Below are 16,584 nucleotides of genomic sequence, written 5' to 3'. Positions count from 1 at the left end.
GGTATTTTTTCATAATTATGAATTATTGTGCGGGCTAAAATAATTGTTACAAAACTCCCATATGAAATTTTCTATAAAGTTATTTTATGTATTTTTGCCTTCATATTATCGCTGGTAATATAACAATCACAATACAAGTATAATGTTCACAATAATAATGTATTAATCTAATCTCTTTCACCTAATTATTTCTCTATATTTCCGTACATAAAAATTAAATATCAATAGATTAGATAGTACCTATTCGTATGGTTAATTATTTTGATATTACGTTTTAATAGCAAGATAAGTCTGGTTCTTATTTTGGTACAATTGTACCTTATTATTAATGTTAGTTTGATCGTAATAGCTGTTTAGTGAAGATCTAACATTTACCGTCGTTTGTCGTTGTATGCTTTCAAATTGATCCCGTTATTGTATTATTATAAATAAAAAAATGTCAAAATAAATATTAAAATTAAAAAATTAAAATGCATCCTCCCGGAGCCATGCATCAAGCCCGGTGGATGGCACGAGCAATTTATTGCTTAAAAATATTTTTGTTTAGAAGCCAATACAATATTTCCGACTTAACAAAAAAAGCAATCGGTGAAATTTGTGTTTTTATTATTAAATTTTACGTCAAAGCTTGGTTTACTTGTCCATTGCCAAATAAGTCCCCAAATCAAGACTTACAATTTATAAAAGATATGAAATTATATGAAGTATTTGATAGAGAAATATCTAGAGTATCAATTCAAAAATTATGCAACCATTTGTGGTATTTAACTGAAGAGGCTGCTGCATTATCTTTCTTTGATGATTCAATACCACTAGAGGTAAAGCGTCAGATGGTAAAAGCCTTAAAAAAAAAAGCGACGAAATATCCGGCCAAACGATTGATAATTAAACCAAACCAAATAGATGATAAATTTATTGGTAAGTAAATAAACATTAAGTTTAAAAAATATATTGAATAGGTACGTTTAATAATTCATAAAATAAAAAATAAGCAATTAATTATATTTAATATTATAATTTTTACAGAAAAAAATATTGACGCATTTATAACAGAAGAAAGCTTAAAACTATTTTCCCGATTTAACATTGATGACGGATTCTTAAAACATGATCCGACTTTTTGGGAATCTAGTGAAAGTTACATAAATGGTTAAAAAATTATTAATTCATTAAAAATAGTTAACGATAATGCAGAGAGAGCCGTGAAGTTGATGGAAGAATACAATTCTACACTCACATTAGATGAAGAACAAAAATAATTTATACTAAAATGTGTACAAGAACATCGGAAAATTTATCCAGATTGTAAAAAAAGCACCTTACAACAACAATATTAATTTTCATTATTCTATAGAATTTTTTTTATGATAAAAATATTTCATTTTATTTATATATATTATAAAACATTAACATAATTATTAATTATTCTATAACATTGTTTATTATAATTAATCGTTACTATGTTGCTCGTATTTCCAAAGATATCGTGTTTTTTTAGAGTCAAATCAATATAATTCACGAACCATTAGAGATATGAAAAAATGTAATAAAATAAAAGTTATAGCAAATTTAATTTACTTTAAAATATGTAGTATTAAAAATATCAATATTTCTAAAGGTTAACGAAATATTTATGAAAATGTCGAAAATTTTCGTAAATATTGAAAAATTTAGTAAGTTCAAACTTAAATCACAAGTCGGTACGGGTTAACTTTATCTGATCGAACCAAAACTTTTTGTAGTTCGTTTTTGTACATATAGGCACAAAATTAGGGGGTGAGACCAAACATATTTTAAAATCAAAAATTAAGGAACACTCTAATGGTCATAATTTAGAACGTAGACAGTGAAGAATGTTAATAGCTTACTGCGGTGATGTGTCATTTTTGTATATTTGTTGTGATGTAATTGTTTAGGAATGTTGGTAGTTAAATATTTCTTATACCAGGTACCTACTATGTTTTAATTGTGTCTGATTTTCTACACCTAAATATGTTTGTAATTATTGGTTTCATCATTTTATACTTCTATCTATTTAATTACAGAAGTACAGAGAATATTATCTACTTTTTAGTATAATACATGATAATAATCTTTTTATAGGCTATCTGTCTTGTATATTTTTATATTTTTAAAACATTATTATTTGTATAAGTAGCTACTAATTAAATAAAATTTTAAATAAATAGAGGAACTCACTATCACTAACTCACTTAATCAAATAATGATTGAATTTTGATAGTTCTATGGATAATAAATAATTGTGCATGTTTCTGATTATGTACAATTTTGTTTTTATGTGTAATACATAAATATTGTAACTAATCCCACTAATACAAAAATTAGATATACTATAGAGCTTAACTATTTTAAGTGGTAGTTACTCATATGGGTTTAATTAGCTCAGTATGTTTTCAATCAAAATATTTCGTCATTAATTAGCAAAGTTCGTAAATCACATACCTATTTTAATACGTCTGTCAACCTTGGACATACTAACGACATTATATTAATGACACCTAATATAATAAAACATTAACCACATTTTTTTAGTGCTGTAGTTATCTACATAAGTATACACTAAATAACATTTAGACAATGGAATTTACTAGGGTTGCCAACCGTCCTACATTGGGCAGGACTGTCCTACATTTGTTAGTACTTAGATTTGTCCTACGCGTCCTACAAAGCTTTACACTTTTTGTAGAACAATCCTAAATTCCTACATTTTACAAAAATAGACATTGAAATGTTGAATGTTCTTTATATTATTATCACAATATGTCAATATGATATTATTATCGACGTGATAGAAGATTATCATAGACTCTATGACAGGGGCGTACCCAAGGGGAGGGTTTTCGGGCCTGGACCCCCCATGGATTGACTGGATTTAAAATTCATAAGGTGCAAACCACTGATTGTGTAATAATATGGTTGATATAGTATATTTACATTATTATTATCGGTTAGGTTTATTTTTATTAATACTACCCTTAAGTAGTGCATTTACTGAAAGAGTATTTTCTGTTATGGATTTTTGAGAGAAATAAGTGTTCAACAGCTCTCATAAAATCTGAACAATTAATTTATTTTAATTATAAAGAAGACTGTTTTGAATTTTCTTAGTCAGTAAAAAAGAACAAAGATTTAATTAAGTTGGAGAAGAGTCAATATAAATATTCCTTCAAATGATTATTTTTGTTATTATTGGCTATTGTTGTTTGTAAAAGTCTTGTTTATTATTTTTTATTGTATAAGTTTTCATTAGATGCATAGTTGCATTTACTGAAACTTTTAAGTTTGTTACGAATTAAATAATATATGCTATTTAGTATTTATTATAGTTATTATTATATTAAATTCTGTTGATTACATGATTACACTGATTACAGTATGGTTTATTAAACTATGCTATGTTTATTTAACTATTAAACTGTTATGTATACATATAACAAGTATAAACTGCCAATTGTCATAATGGTGGTATTTTTTTATTTTTATTTTTGGTTTATCTAGACTGCAGTTCTCCCCCTCCCCATTTAAAAATTCAGGCTATGAAACTGAAACTATGCGACTATGGTATATAATGTGAATGAAAAAAATTGTCCTACATTAAACAATTTTAAATTGAATTTAGTGATTTCCCACGGTTCTAATTCTATAAATATTCAATATTGATCAGCTATTATTTACCTACCCATTTTTCCGGAACGCAACTATTATATTATTCAATGGTTCCGTTACAATCGTTGTCCGCTGTCTTCTCGAGGTGTAATCAGAGAGAGTTCCTGTTCCAGCTCCATAATTATATCTGGAACATCCCTGTCCATAGTTGCCGACCAATGCATTGGTCCACGGACTAAAATAGTGTACAATGCGACACTGTTAGCATGATGTGTTGCATCTCATAAGGAGTGTAGGTGAAAAATACATGTTCTAAACTCGAGTGCTAGAAGCATACCGATTTTATTGTGTATAAAGTACCGATAGCAGTACATGCGTTAATACATCATAATTGCATAACCGTTATTGTAGATAGCAGGTAGGTATCATAGCTATTATAGCTATGTAACATCTCCCTTTTTATATATAAACAAAACAGATTACCTATAGATTGAGTTTACAAAAGTGAAATAATACATAATGATACAAATTATAAATTAAGCTTAGTTGAAAATACAACACGTCGCTTACATATCCAACTAGGCTTCGAAACAACATTATCTTTGTTCAAATTATACCTGATCTGTTTACCGGCAGGCCGTAAATGTACAATATTTCGTAGTTTATTATTACCCGTGTTATCACTAAAAACATATGATCTGGGCGTATTGTTTTATTGATGATTTTAGCTGGCTTCCAAGTTTTAGAATAAATCTCTAAACATAATATAGTTTTGTTTTCATATTTTTATTTTCACGTACTAATTTAAAATCATTTACTAACCATAGGCTGTAGAGCATTGTTTAAGATTGGAATTTTCGATCTTAAAGTGCGACTCATTAAAAGTTGTGCTGGGGAAAACTTAGAGCCTATGATAGCACTGTTTCGATATTCTAACAACATTAATTGTTTATCAACTTTACCTTCATCCGATATTTTTAGTATTGATTTCGCAATACTTAAACCTTTCTCCGCAAGTCCGTTAAATTTTGGGTATCTAAGGCTTGACGTAGTTATAACAAATTTCCAATCAGTCGCAAAATTCTGAAATTCATTAGAATTAAATAGCATACGATATGGAAATCTGTTCACGACAAAGCAACAAATGGGCCAAATAGAGTTGTGCGTAGTCTAACAAATAGGAAATTGTCATTGAATACTAGTAAGACCTTTTACATGACGTTCACTATAAATAGTACTCAAATCCCTATAAGTGATTTAAAAATTCACTTTTGTGAAAATGCTAAAAAGTGTGCTGACACAAATACGTGTAAAAAAAATCAATGAGTTCAAAGTATCAGATATTTAGGTATAACTATTGATAAACACCTGAGATGGGATCTGCACATTAATTATTTACTTAAACGCCTGCGTATTTCATTGAATCATTTTTATAAACTCCAGTCAATTTTACCTAAGCACCTCATCAGAATAGTATATATATCCTTATATCAAGCTGTTCTCCAATATGGTGTAAAGATTTGGGGTGGTGCAACTGCGAATGTAATAAAACCGCTACAACTACAGCAAAATAAAATAATAAGAGTATGTCTGGGTAAAATAGATTTAGTAGGGTCAACTGTACATAACTATAAAGAGCTAAACGTTTTGCCTTTTAAATTAATTTACCAGAAATTAGCAATATTATGGGTAATTAAAAATATAAACACTTGGTTTAATTTAAAAAGAGTAGAAGATAAGAGAATAAACAGAGCATATAATGCTCCTGTAGCATATACAAATACCTCATATGGTCAAAGATTTCTGGACTATCAAAGTCCTACTATCTTCAACTCCATGAATAATGAATTAAAAAATACAATTTGTATAACACCTAAGTATGCGAAAAAATTGGTTTCTGATTGGTTATTTACTAACATGGAAAAACTTTAATACTTGTACTAGTGTTACAAATTATTATGCTATATAAAAAAAAAATAATAATATGATAAATGTAATTGTTAAATGTCTTCTTATGTTTATTTTTACCTAGTTGTAATATTTTACCTTTATGTGTACTTGTTTCTGATAATTATTTCTTATTTTTTAATGTTAAATTTATTTTTAAATGATATTATGTAATTAATTCTACCACTTTATAACTCTCTTTCTCCAACAGAAGCGTAAGCTTACAGGAGAAAGATAAATCAATTAATGTTTTATTTAATATGTATCTTGTTAAGTATTATTTTTTCTGATTAATAAAAAAAAAAAATAAATAAATAAATAAATATTATCTGCCACAAGTTGCTTTGGAATCCAACGTATCGAAAAAATAACTTTTAGTATTTTAATTATATTATTTGAGGTTTTAGAAGATAAATAATTAAACTTAAGCCAACCAGAATAGTATTCAACTTATACTAGGTAAATATCTTTCCCATGAATCATGATCCAAAATATCACACCTAACTTTCTCATAAGGTAGATTAGAAACTTCTTGACATATCATAGGGTCTTTAATATTCTCATTTCTAAACTTATTACCTACATACTGCAAAATTAGCAACATATTTCTCGATATCTTTATCTAAACCTTTCCAATAAAACAAGGAACGTGCCCTCATTTCAGTCTTACAAATTCCAAGATGAATTTCGTGTAGTTTAAATAAAATTTTATTCTGTAACTTCATAGGGACAAACACACGATTATTAAGAAAAAAGTGTGGTAATTTTTTTTTGTGTATATATATATATATATTACGAGTATTATTGTAACGCCATATCTATGCCGAAAGTCCACGGCAATTATCGTGTCAGATAAGGCGATCGTCGTTCGGAGATATTTGTCGTACCGATAGTCAGTTGTTATAGTGCGGCCACCGACGAACGCCGATTAAAGGCACGTAAACTATTAAATATTTAAATAAAGTTCTTTTCCGTAAACCCGAATTATTTTATTTACTTTACTTTTATTTTAATAATTGCTCCCAACTGAACACCCAAAAATATAGTGTTCTACAGTTCAGGTGTGGGGTTCATACGGAAATTGTGCGGTAAGTCGGTCGTGTGTGTGTGCGCTAAACTCGATTCGGTTTGTTTTTCTCTTTTTTTTTTTTCTGCATATATATGCATATAAAGCGTTAGGATACGCGAACGTGAAATTTTTTTTTTTTCGAGTGAATATTAATGAAGTAATATTTTCACCAGTAATTATAGTACTTATATTTCGTGCTGCATGTACGAAGGCCATGCTATTTTAGCTGGGGCTGTCCGACGACGTGTTATATATCTGTTCGTTATCGGCGAGTGGCTCAGCGGAGCGAGTTGTTCGTACTATATATATATTTTATTACCTGTAGAGCTGAACTTATCGCGTGCGCGTGATGGCTGAGAGTAATAGATATAGTGATAGTGACACGACAACACAACACCGACGATATTTGGCAGATATAGCGATGGTAGTACCGGAATTTGATCCTGTACATGGTGCACTGACGATCGAAAAATGGATCGATAAAGTGGAAGAATATGCTATTCTATACGAGTGGGACGATGTTGCGATTCAACATTTCGCATTAACGAAACTCGCGGGAGTAGCTCGACTGTGGAGAGACAGTCTACCGAGAGAAGAACGAACGTGGTTGCAGTGGGTACCACTATTGAAAGAAACTTTTCCGTCGACAAATGAAGACGTTTTACGGATAAAGTTGGACGCTCAAAATTTTACTAGGAAAACAGGTCAAAATATGATAGAATATTTTTATGAAAAACTGTCTAGGTGTAATCGGGCCGCCATGGACGATAACGAAAAGATACAATGGATAGTTCGCGGGATCGGCAACGATCGATACCGAGACTACCTGGGCCCACTATCTAACTACAAAAAGCCGGCAGATTTATTACCACATTTGATATCGGCAAATGATTACATCGAACGTGATAAAGAAAAAAATGTACAAAAATCGAACGAAAATTCAATTGTGAAACAAACACGTACAACGGGAACGAATAATTCAAACAAAACGTCACTGATTTGCTTTCGGTGTCGTGTTGCTGGTCATACGTCAAAGGAGTGTGCGAAGAAACCAACAGTGACTTGTTTTCGGTGTGCTAAACCAGGACATAAATCATATGAATGCCGTAATAAACCAAACGTGAGTGATACGACGTCAAGTTCTGTGCCGCAAGCCTCTTCGACGACCAATGTAAACGGGAAACAGCGATCGGTGTTGAAATTGAGTGACGGAACAGTGAGTCAAAATAAATATTTCAAAACCGCCATAATAAATGGCGAACGAGTACAAGCATATATCGACATGGGTGCTGCGTGTGTTGCAATGCGAAAGTCGGAAGCTGATCGATTAAGGATTAATAACGACGACACTACGCGGGAAGAATTTGTCGGTTATGGTTTCGGCAGGGTGAGTTCGTTGGGCCGATTCAAGACTACAATAATAATAGACAAAGTGAGTGCATATGTTACAGTAAATGTTGTTCCGGATGACGTACAAGAAATTTCGCTTTTAGTTGGTCATCCTTTCACGGAACAGCCACACGTCGTGATAATAAGTGCGCCTAACGAATTACGCGTGGAAGAAGTCGCGTCCGTCGAGATGACGGACCACGTCAACAAAACGCCAATGTGGGCCAAAGAAGCACTAGTAATTCCTAAAAATCATGTGGGACATATCACTGTTGTCACGACACTTCCGGATCGAGATTTATGTGTTGAAGGAGGGATACGCACTACCCGGCAGATGGTGCCGCGTTGTTTGGTATCGACTGACGGCGAGGGGCGCGCGGTGGTGCCAATGATAAATTTATCTGATGGAGACGTCACGATTAAAAAAGGCGATACAGTAACAAGAGGGGTGCTATTCAATGAAGTGTTTTCGAAAGGTGAAAAATGTAATCGTGAAGTAAACCAAGAACCCGTGTCGCCCGAAGAAGTTGTGAGCGATCTCGCGGCCGATCAAGCCGGCGAAGTATTAACATTATTAAACGAGTATAAAGACTTGGTAGCTCGAAATTTGCGACAAGTAGGGTGTACCAACCTAACCGAAATGAAGTTAGTACTTAAGGACGATCGACCAGTAGTGTATAGACCGTATCGGATTTCCTATAAAGAACGAGAACAAGTGCGCAGTATCATTGACGAACTGAAAGAAGCAGACATAGTTGAGGACAGTGAATCGCCGTACGCCAGCCCCATACTGTTGGTGAAAAAGAAGAATGGCGACGTCCGCATGTGCGTGGATTATCGTGCATTGAATAAGAAGACGGTGCCGGACAAATACCCACTACCAAGGATTGACGACCAACTGGACAGGCTGCACGGTAACACGTATTTTACTAGTCTAGATCTTTTTAGCGGTTATTATCAAATACCAATTAATGACGTAAATACGCGCGCACAGACTTCTTTTGTAACGCCCGACGGTCATTTCCAATTTAAACGTATGCCTTTTGGTCCAACCAATTGCCCCGCAATTTTTTCGCGAATGATAACTGCCGCCTTAGGTAAATTATTGTATACGGTCGCTCTAGCTTATTTAGATGATATTATTATTCCGAGTAAAAGTGTGGAGGACGGCCTCGAAAAATTGAGATTAGTATTACAGTCACTGAGAGAGGCGGGTTTAACGATAAAAATCGAAAAGTGTAGATTCTTTATGCGAAGAATCGAATATTTGGGTTTTGAGATAAGTAAAAATGGTATAGAACCGGGGCGTCGAAAAATATTAGCGGTAGAAAACTTTCCCGTTCCTAATAACGTGCGAGCGGTACGCGGGTTTATAGGGCTAGCGAGCTACTTTCGTAGATTTGTGAAAGGATTCGCCGTGATTGCTCGACCACTGACAGATCTTTTGTGTAAAAATACGCGTTTTGAGTGGACAGACGAGCGAGATGAAGCATTTAAACTGTTAAAGAAAGCACTTACGAGTCGACCTATTCTATCGATGTATGAACCGAATGCATATACAGAGGTGCACACCGACGCAAGTCAACATGGTGTAGCAGCCGTACTAATGCAACGACAAGCGGAGGACGGTAAAATGCACCCTATAAGTTATTTTAGTCGTAAGACATCGAAGGACGAGGCGAAGTACCATTCGTATGAATTAGAAGCACTGGCGATAGTGAGCGCGTTAGAACGATTCCGCGTGTACTTAATAGGTATTTGTTTCGTAATTAAAACTGATTGTAACAGTCTAAAACTTCTAGCAGATAAACGAGATCTAAACCCAAGGATAGGTAGGTGGTTTATGAAATTATCGGAGTATCAATATAAAATAGAACATTTGAAAGGAGATCGAAACTTAATTGCTGATGCCCTAAGTAGGAACCCCGTAGAGTCGGAACAATCGGTGGATGTGGCTAACTTAAACGTGTTTGGAATAAAAATAACGACCGACTGGGTGGCGGCGCTCCAAAAAGACGACGAAGAGGTGGCGAGGATGATTGCAAAAATAGAGACTAATGACCCTACTACGAAAGATAGATATATGATAGAAAATAATAGATTATACAAGATAACAAAAGGGAGGTGGAGGTTGTATTTACCAACTGACCTTAGGTACGATGTTGTTAGTACTACTCATCGGGAATTAGTACATCTCGGGATAGAAAAGACACTATCTAAAATAAAAGAAAACTTTTATTTTCCCAAAATGAGAGAGTTTGTAACAAAATATATTAATAGATGTGTGAACTGTATGTTTTACAAAGTACCAAAAAAAAGAGAATTGTACTGGCATCCTTTAGATAAAGGCAGTGAACCGTTTCAAGTGATACATCTCGACCATGTGGGACCTTTCGTTATGACAGAGAGAGATAATAAATATATTCTTACGATAGTAGACGGGTTTAGTAAGTATGTCGTACTACGCGCCGTAAAAGACGTAACGGCTGTCGAAACTGTGTATTATATGCGCGAGTTTGTGTGTACGTACGGCCGGCCCGAACGAATAATCACAGATAGGGGTACCGCGTTTACGGCAGCGATATTTGAAAAATTCTGTCACGAACTAAATATAAGTCACGTGAAGGTAGCATCGAAAAGTCCACGCAGTAATGGTCAAGCTGAGATAATAAACGGAGTAGCTGTCAGGTGTTTGGCGATGATGACCGAGAATTCAGATAACGGCGATTGGGATTTAAGGGCGATGGAAGTGCAGTGGGGAATCAATAATAGTAGGCACAGAATAACAGGTCACACGCCGTCCGACGTAATATACCGTTTCAAGATTACCAGTCGTGTAGATAATCCATTAGTGAGCGAGGTGTCGAAAGTAAACAAAGATAAGGGTATAACAGAAAAAAATATTAATCCGACTGAGGTTCTGCAGCAACATCGCGAGAAAGAATTATGTAAGATAAACCAACGAAAAACAAGGCCTGAAAAGTTTCGTAAGGGGGATTTGGTGTTAATTAAGTGGGAGGCGCCAGCTTCGGGGCAGAGCAGGAAGCTCGAGCCCAAGTACAAAGGCCCGTACCAAATAGCGCGAGAACTAAGATATGACCGATACGTTGTCACTGATGTAGAAGGAGAACAGTTGGGTCAAAGGCCGTTTTAGTGGGGTGATAGGATTTGACCGTCTAAAGCGAGTCTGTAAATAAAAAAAAAAATGTAATGTTTAAAGACGTGTTTTCAAAAGAAAAAAAATATATATGTATATGTAGTATTATTATTAATAATTAATGTAAAAAAAAAAAAAAAAAAAATGTGTATGTAAATATGGTGTGTAATTATATAAAAAAGAAAATATGTTATTCTACCAATTGTTAATTTTTATAGTATTGTATTGTTCATTTGTTTTGTCGGGACGCCAAATTATCAGGTAGGCCGACTGTGGTAATTTTTTTTTGTGTATATATATATATATATTACGAGTATTATTGTAACGCCATATCTATGCCGAAAGTCCACGGCAATTATCGTGTCAGATAAGGCGATCGTCGTTCGGAGATATTTGTCGTACCGATAGTCAGTTGTTATAGTGCGGCCACCGACGAACGCCGATTAAAGGCACGTAAACTATTAAATATTTAAATAAAGTTCTTTTCCGTAAACCCGAATTATTTTATTTACTTTACTTTTATTTTAATAATTGCTCCCAACTGAACACCCAAAAATATAGTGTTCTACAAAAGTAAATCGTCATCATATAATATTTGGTAGGTAACGCATATTAAAATATGGTATAAGCTCACGCGAGACTTTATTTTTATGCTTAGGCCAGCCATTCTTGCACACGTATACTAATTGTTTTAATAAATCATCTTTAATTGTTTCTTGTACAAACTCATTTCGAATATTTTTAGACATATTAATTGAATGAACTACATCGGAAACATCGATATGAACGTCATTATCTCGAGACGATATACATGCTCGACTTAATGCATCTGCGATAAACATTTTTTTTCCGGTACATGTATAAGATTAATATCATATCGTGATAATTTGACCTTAATGCATTGAAGCCTTTTAGACGGAATGTCATTTATGTTCTTTTTCATTAGCGAAATTAAAGGAAGGTGGTCGGTTTTAACTGTCACGCGCCTACTATAAATATAATGATGAAATACCTTGCACGCAAATAAGACTGACAGAAATTCCTTATCAACCTGTCCGTAGTTAATTTCGGTTTCAGATAAGCTTTTCGATTTAAAACAGACTGGTCTGCCTTCTTGTAACAAAACACATCCATTGGCAAATTTACTACTATCTGCCTGTATGATCACGTATTTTGTGTTATCATAGTTTCTAAGTACGGAGGGACTAGCAATTAATGTTTTAAGTTTATTTACACACTCATTATGTATTGATGTCCACACAAACTCATTATTCTTTGTAAGAAGATCTCTTAGTGGCTTAGTCAACATTGCCAGATTAGGAATAAAATTTCCGACGTAATTAACCATACCTAAAAACCTTTGCAAATCTTTTATAGTTTTTGGTACCTAATACTCGAAAATAGATTTAATACGATCACTATCTGGTTTCATTTTAAAATGTATGTCCAAGGTAATTAACTTTATCTACCTTATATTAAATTGCGTTTTTATTAAATTTAATATTATTTTTCATAGCCAAATCTAAAACCTGTTTTATGGCACAATCATGTTGAGTCTCAGTGTTACCAAAAACTAAAATATCATCAAGATATTATATGAATACATTTCAATACTTCCGAACACTTTCATATTCCATTTTTGACATATTTCAGCTGCATTATTTATTCTAAAGGGAAGTCTATTGAAACAAAAAATAATAAACGTGCATAATTTAGAACTCTCTAAATCTAATTTTTTATTTTATTTATTTGTTAACGGGCTGGGCCCTATACAACAGTTTAACATAATACAATAATATATAATTTAAATAATTAATACAATGACACAATTAAATTTATATAAGATAATAACTACAGAATAATAAGTATAATAATGATAATAATATATAATATTATATAATAATATATATATATATATATATATATATATTACCTATATATATATATAATAATAAAATGTATCAGTTTTGATTTTATTTGCCAAAAACCATCTTTCAAATCAAAAATTTTTATCATCACCTAAAACATACATTTTACCTACTTTACATTACAATATAATAAAATTTACTGTAAAATAAAGAATTTTAATGTATGAATTACTTACTTATACAATAAACAATTATATAATATTTTATTATGATTATAGGTTTATTAAATTTTTGTCTAATTATTTATATTGATTTTCAGGTAGTCAACAAACCAGAAAAACAAGAGGGATAGTGGATGAATGTTGTTCAGTTCCATGCAAACGAAAATACCTAAAACAATATTATTGCGCTCCTGAACCACAGATGTATGTAATTTTTCATTTATTCTAAAATTTTAATGATGCTTAATGGTTATGATTAGTAATCTTAAATTGGAAATATAAATCGATTATTCAATAAAACTAACTTCTTGATAAAATTATCAAACGTTTTAAAAGAATTCCGTTTAGAAAAAGTATCATGAGTGATGAGTCCGTCCTATGTTTAATATGGCGTATGAAGTTTCCCCATAAAAACTTTTTCCTTCTCACTCTTACAGGCTTAGGATTGTCCAGATTTAACAGGCATGATTGAAAATGTGCTTCTTTATGTTTGAATTTACAAAGTTATACATAAAAATATAATATAATATATTATAATATATTTATATTTATTTATTTATATTATATGTACATTGTACAAGGTAATATTTTTTATTTGTTTATAGCAAATTCAAGTTGTGAAATATTTTTATTTTCATATTTTATACTTTTCATACCTATTGTGGTTATTTAAAAATTAAATATATTATAGTCATGGCTCAATTTATCTGGCACGTTAAAATTGTTCAAACTCATTTTAAGTAGCCTGATATTTATCCAATTATTTGAGACTTGGCTAACCACTCACTACAGGCATAGATCGTTTAATCAAAATATTTAAACACAGGTAAAATTATAAGCGAGTTATTAAACTATTAATTTTTTATATTTCACAAAAAATAACATTATTTAGTGAATAAACAATAACTACTAATAGGTTCAAACGTAAAAAAATGAAAATACTTATTACATGTTAGTCATGTACTTTGTTAATTAAGTATTTGATTTAAATAAAGTCACTTAAAAAATACATAATAAATAGTAAATAATAAACACTTAACTGTAAAAACATATTGATATTACAGTAACAACTAATATTGTACATAATATTCGAACATATGATCCATATCACAGATATTGGTAAATAAACCTTATCTAAATATATATCTAAGTCCAGACCTGTAAAGAATAAATTTAAAAAGTATTTCGGTAAATACTCTGCAAATATATTTATTTTTTAAGTATTTAAATACTATTCAAATACTCAAATTGTATCATAGTTCGAACACTACTCAAATTTTTTATTAAAGTATTCGCAATACTTTTCATATACTTTTGGTTTTTAAGCAATGTAGGTATTATAGCCAATAGACACATAGCAGGTTTATAATCATTTTTATTTTTTATTTATTAAATAATTTTTTATTACATTTTAAAAACATAATGTTTTCGAAATTCAGTATTATGGCTAGAATTACTGATATTAAAACATAAAATAGATAATTCTACTTGTGATGTAGATCCGGGGTAGAAATATTCAAAAACAAACACAATTTTTAAGAACGTCCATAGTAAAGTCACCAGGTAAAACCAGTTTCAATCACCCAAACAGGCTAATAATCTTTGGTCAAAACACCCAACCAAACTGTTCTCAATGGAAAATTACCAATCAATGTATTATTTATTCAGAAATAAATTAATTTTTGTAAATTGCAGATCTAATTCCCAATTTGCAGTGACTACTGCAGAATCTACAGATTCAGACGGAAAATCAAGTCTCATTAATTATTCTTTATACTATTATCCCCTAAGTAAGTATCTGCTTAAAATACTTTACTGGTGAGATTTAAAGATAAAAGAGTGCAATTTAAAACACATAGAGTAGATAATATTGAAATTGTTAGATGTTATTCTAATTCCTAACAAGTAACTAAATAAATTATATAACATATTAATGATTCAAAGGAATATTTGCAATAACCTAATTAATTTCATTTTTTAATCTGAAATTATGGCCTTCTACTATGCTTTATTTTCTCTATGCACTCTTTTAACTCAAATATCATTAAGTTACTTAATTTAAGTATTATGCTGGATTAGAATCCGTTAGATATACTTCAACTTTTGAATCTTAAATCCACGAAACACACAAAATAAAAGTTGCTTCAATAATTATTTTTGTTTTTACAGTTGGACGTGTATTAGCTGATTTTCCAAAAGATTATCCAATCCAGTAGGTAATCAATATGGATTGTTAAATTAAAAATAAACTTACTATGATGAACTGAGTTGTGTTGTTTTTTTATTATTATACTTATTAAGAATGAGATCAGTAACACACTAGTACTACCCGTGTCAATGAGATCAGGATACAAGGATTATTTATGTTGTGATGGGGGGGGGGGGGGATAAAAATTGTCATAATATTAAAGAATTGATTTGTTTATACTATATAATAACTACCTACAATAGACTTAAAATATCTATTTTTAGATCATTACTTAAAGAATGAAATAATTATAGAAGGTTTGTTGAAATTTTCAATCTTTGTCTATATAACTTTTTGTTCATTTATATTACAAAATAATTTGTGAATTTTGTTAAATTTTATCATTTTTGTCCAATTTTGAACTAAAATTGTTTATGTAAAAAAGTCATGGCCTTGTATCATATTTGTAAATCTTAGATATAAATGCAATTTTTTTATCAATGCTTAGAGAAAAAAATTAAAAACTGAAAATTTAAAAAGTTTATAAATCGTTCAAAAATAATCAAAATATTTTGAAATTTTTATTCGATTTAACAATTTATTAAAGAAACTATTGTAAAGCGCGTTATTTACCATGGTGGTTGTCAATTTGACAGTGTACAATTCAATACATTATGCATATAACTATTTGTAAGAGGAGACTTATAAATAATAATAATATTTATATTTATTACCTTTTAAGAATCATATTATTTAAATAAAGTAATAAATTAATGTCTCCAAAAGCCTTGATTTGCAGAGCGGACAACGGTTAGTTTCTAAGAGGGGAGGTTCAAATTTAAAATAATTAGATTAAAATATCCTTTTTAAATCAATCAATCAATTAAAATTTAATCAAATAAATAAATAATAATTTTAACTACGAAAGAACAAAGTTTGAGAAGAGTGCAATTGATATATAAGGTTTACAAAAAACAAGAATTTCTATTATACTTCACATACTTATCGTAACAACCATAATAAATGATAAAAATGAATATAGGAATATCATATTGCATAAATAAATTTAAAACTATATTTAAATGATCCCTGTCACCAAATTCAATATTATATTCACT

General features: G+C 31.0%; 1 long non-coding RNA gene across 1 annotated transcript; it reads left to right on the top strand.

Annotated features, from left to right (window-relative positions):
• Window positions 1-11,626: 11,626 nt before the first annotated feature.
• LOC149061491 (uncharacterized) lies at window positions 11,627-15,068 on the top strand. The gene is made up of 3 exons (XR_016189982.1): window positions 11,627-11,791; window positions 13,381-13,482; window positions 14,974-15,068. It is a non-coding gene; the product is annotated as an uncharacterized LOC149061491 (long non-coding RNA).
• The last annotated feature ends 1,516 nt before the right edge of the window (window positions 15,069-16,584 follow it).

This window comes from Diuraphis noxia, unplaced genomic scaffold (genome assembly GCF_037042655.1).
Source record: "Diuraphis noxia isolate RWA-SAM2 unplaced genomic scaffold, SU_Dnox_SAM2 contig0001, whole genome shotgun sequence".
Lineage (NCBI taxonomy): Eukaryota > Metazoa > Arthropoda > Insecta > Hemiptera > Aphididae > Diuraphis > Diuraphis noxia.
Note: the sequence above shows the minus strand (reverse complement) of the source record. Positions and strands in the feature narration are given on the sequence as shown.